Source organism: Seriola lalandi, unplaced genomic scaffold (assembly GCF_002814215.2).
Source record: "Seriola lalandi dorsalis isolate HSWRI2012SDOR001 ecotype SW California unplaced genomic scaffold, Sedor1 jcf7180002054096, whole genome shotgun sequence".
Lineage (NCBI taxonomy): Eukaryota > Metazoa > Chordata > Actinopteri > Carangiformes > Carangidae > Seriola > Seriola lalandi.
Genome location: NW_019524649.1, coordinates 1 through 3,705, shown reverse-complemented (window position 1 = coordinate 3,705; position 3,705 = coordinate 1). Strand labels below are relative to the sequence as shown.

General features: G+C 42.2%; 1 long non-coding RNA gene across 1 annotated transcript; it reads right to left on the bottom strand.

Moving 5' to 3' along the window:
* Nucleotides 1–1,519: 1,519 nt before the first annotated feature.
* Nucleotides 1,520–3,699, bottom strand: LOC147819300 (uncharacterized). Its single transcript, XR_015437066.1, has 2 exons — nucleotides 2,913–3,699; nucleotides 1,520–2,555 (listed from the first exon to the last, which is right to left on the bottom strand). It is a non-coding gene; the product is annotated as an uncharacterized LOC147819300 (long non-coding RNA).
* Nucleotides 3,700–3,705: the final 6 nt, after the last annotated feature.

Sequence of the window (3,705 nt, the reverse complement as noted above, 5' to 3'; positions counted from 1 at the left end):
TCAGCGTTGTAAAGGCGTCTCGTCAGTTAGAGAGCGTGTCTTGGCGCCAAACTCATCCCCCCTCCGTCAGGCTGGATACATGGCGGCCCGTTGGCTGAACCCCCCTTTCATCACAATTGCCTCAAATTTTGTAATCGACCCCGGTAACGCAGGGTCTTCTGCCCCTGTAAATGAGCGTCACTAGCTTGTTCCGTCAGGTGCCCCCCCGCCCCCCCCTCCCCTCTGTGGCACCTACCTGAGGGTCTTCATAGCTGATAGACGGCAACGCTTCCGCGCGATCATCGCCGTTAGCTAGCTCGACATCCTCCGTGGGAATCGATGTAGCTGTTCAAACCCACTCTTCGTCTTTTGCTTTTTGAAAGAGCTACTGATACTGGAGACATCTTTATTGTCGCTTGTGTTTCTTCCTTTTCTCTTTTTCTCTGTCTTTTGGCGGCCCCGTTAGGCTTTTGGCTGCTGCTAGCTTCCGTTCTTTAGCTAGTTGTGATAGCTTTTCCCACAAACACTTGCTGATACAACTGATATCAGGCGCGGCACGTCCAACAAGGGCAGATATTCATCCGCTTGAAAACATAGAACTATAAAACAAAATTTTAACTGATTATTTCAGCAATATCATCTTTGCAAAGTTTGTTACAATCTAAGATAGATAACGACCGTTAATGTGGCGTCCAACCAGATTATTTGGTCAGAACTAACTATGTTTGTTAACCAGTCGATTCCACGTCTAGTGCCTCAGAAACTCAACAGCAACATGGTGCAAAATATAAAACGCATACATCCCCAATCCGACCATCACAGAGGGACATTTCTACTCAAGTCCCCCAGGGCACCCGGCCAAGGGTGACTGTGACCTCACAAAACACATTTTTGGCCATAACTCACTAATTCATACACTAATTGTGACGCAATTTAACTCAAATATCTAACAAGATAATCAGAAGTTATGACATATTATAGACAAAAGGTCAGAGGTCAACTTCACTGTGACATCATAATGTTCTGCAAAAACATTTCGGGCCATCTTCTAATTCGGTAACTCAGAAAGGAGAGATTGTGACCATATTTCCTGTAACTGGGCTGGATGTTGGAGGAAACAGCCACGAGGAGGGAAATTTAGTTGTATTTGAGTTGGTTTGAAAGTCGACGTTTGTTGTGTTTGAAAATAAATGTCCAACACTCAAACTGACCATCAAGCATGTTGGGAGGAATCCCAATGGACTGTGTTTACCGGTTTTCTCTGTGTGCCTGTCATTCAGGATGCTCAGTTTTTCCCCCTCTCTCTCTCTTTAATTACAAACAAGAAAAACTAGTTTGCATGTGTTTAAAATCAGTACCATTAAAAATTAAATGCGAAACCAGACTACAGTTCTCTCCATCACCACCAGGTGTCAGCTATAACGAGACCAGCAGAGGGACTCATCACTTCTGCACTTACAGAACTGTTCAGGTCCAGGAGCAATGAACACTGCTGCCTTCAGGTGACTGTCGGAAATCTCTGAACTAAAACCTGGAGACATTTTCTTTTACCTTTTTTTTTTATTGACATTCAGCATCAAACAGATATTTCCATACAGTGTGTCTCATGTCTCATATCTCAGACAGAAAAAAAGAAAAAAAAATATGAAAAAGAACTTGGAAACATTTTCAACTGCTGAAGTATAAGTGTTTCTGATTCAGTTCAATTAAAATCTGTCAGGATTAGATATGAACTGTGATTTATTTTTAAAATAATTTTTAGATTACTTTCAACTTTATTGCCCAACTGTCTCAGTGCAAACAGTATAGGAATGCACATACTCTACTTACAGAGATGAATAAATTACAATGAAGGAGGAAGAAGGAGAGTTCTGGTATTAGACATAATATACTTAATAAACACCTGGATATAAACGTGTACAAGGTGCAGGTCAGCTGTGTACAGTATAAATATGAACACGCCAAACGGCAGGTAAGAATACATTTTGTTTTCTTGAACTTTTGTATATTTTCTGATGTAAAGCACTTTTTTATCTGTGAATGTTGCTGTATAAATACATCTTTACTTACTTACTTTTTTACATTTATTTAGCCCCGCCCCCCCGTCCCCACAAGCTGACAGGATTGGTTCCTTAGGTTTGTGACGTATGACACTCTGGCTGTCTGAGTCTGTTGTTATGAGACTGTCATTGGTTCACTGCAGTTCAAGGTAGAAACACTCAGTCATGGTGTTGATGATTATTTCACTCATCATATGTTTAATCGACCTGTCCAGAGTGAACCCCGCCCTCGCCCAATGTCAGCTGGGATTGGCTCCAGCCCCCCTGCGCCCCTATAAGGATAAGTGCTATAGCTAATGTACGGATGTATGGATATGTCTTGTAATAGATAAAAACATCAAATGTACATATAAACACTTGATTTTCATGGGGGGAGTCACACAGGGAGGATGGTGGACTGGACTGTGTGTGTGACTCAGATCAGTTTAGACTGCAGAGTCATCACTGCTTCACATACACACACGCACACACACATACACACCGTCCTCTTCAATATCATTCCTATAGTTTCTCCATCTGTGGAGAGAAGCAGACAGACAACAGTTAGCAGCTTTAGACATTAACACAGCTACCATTTCAACTACACCCAGAAAATTTGACCAGTTTTATCTTCCCTTCACTGGCTTCCTGTCCACATCAGATCAGACTTTAAGGTGCTTTTAATGATGTACAAAGTTCTACATGGACTCTCTCTTCCATACCTGTCTGACCTCCTGAAACCTTATACTCCATCTGTGTCGGCTGCAGAGTCTTTTCCTATCAGAGCCCTCTGACATCAGACTGTCTGACTCCACTGAGACATCTTTGCTCTGATACTGTGTTTAGTACAACACTGCTGAAAGTAGCATGGACTGACTCCATCCCTCTACTGACCTCAGAGTCTCCAGTCTACAGTCTGGACTCTCCACAAGATCATACAGATCCTTCACGTCTGAATCCTGCAGGTGGTTTCCTCTCAGGTCCAGGTGTCTCAGGTGGGAGGGGTTGGACTTCAGAGCTGAGGCCACGACTTCACAGTGAGTCTCTAAGAGCCCACAATAATCAAGTCTGTAATAGAGAAAATATAAAATCTGTTAGAATCAAATCAGACAATTTGTAGTAAAAAATACACTCAATGTATATGATGAGAAAACAAGATAATGTTCTGCTAATGATCTGCTCTTCACATCTGTGGTTCAGATCATCTTCTCTTATTGTGTTTGACACGCAACAATAATTCTCACTGTCTCAGACCTGCAGAGCTTGGATGAATGGGAATCTTAGTTTTGCAGATAAAGGAGGGAAAATTATGTCACGTCACCTTGGAGCCGGATCCTACTATTGTCATGGATTCACAGTTATTAAGTGAAACTCCAGCCCTCATCTAGACGATTATTAAGTTCAATATCCTGAAGCTAGAGGTGATACATGTCAAGCAGAATGCACGTATCATCATACAACAGACACGAGTCGAACACAGGAGACATGAACCTGACAGTCAAAGGGAAGATGACACAACTGATTTGGCTGATCCTGTGCTGAATAATCAGGTTGAAGTTATGAAGGACGTTTTAGTGATAATGAGAGGTATTCAGCGTCTCATGGATAGATCCTCTACCCTTCATTCCTCCTCTAAATATTCATCCAAATGTGAGTCGTCTACAGGGAAGAGAGACCCTGCACGCAA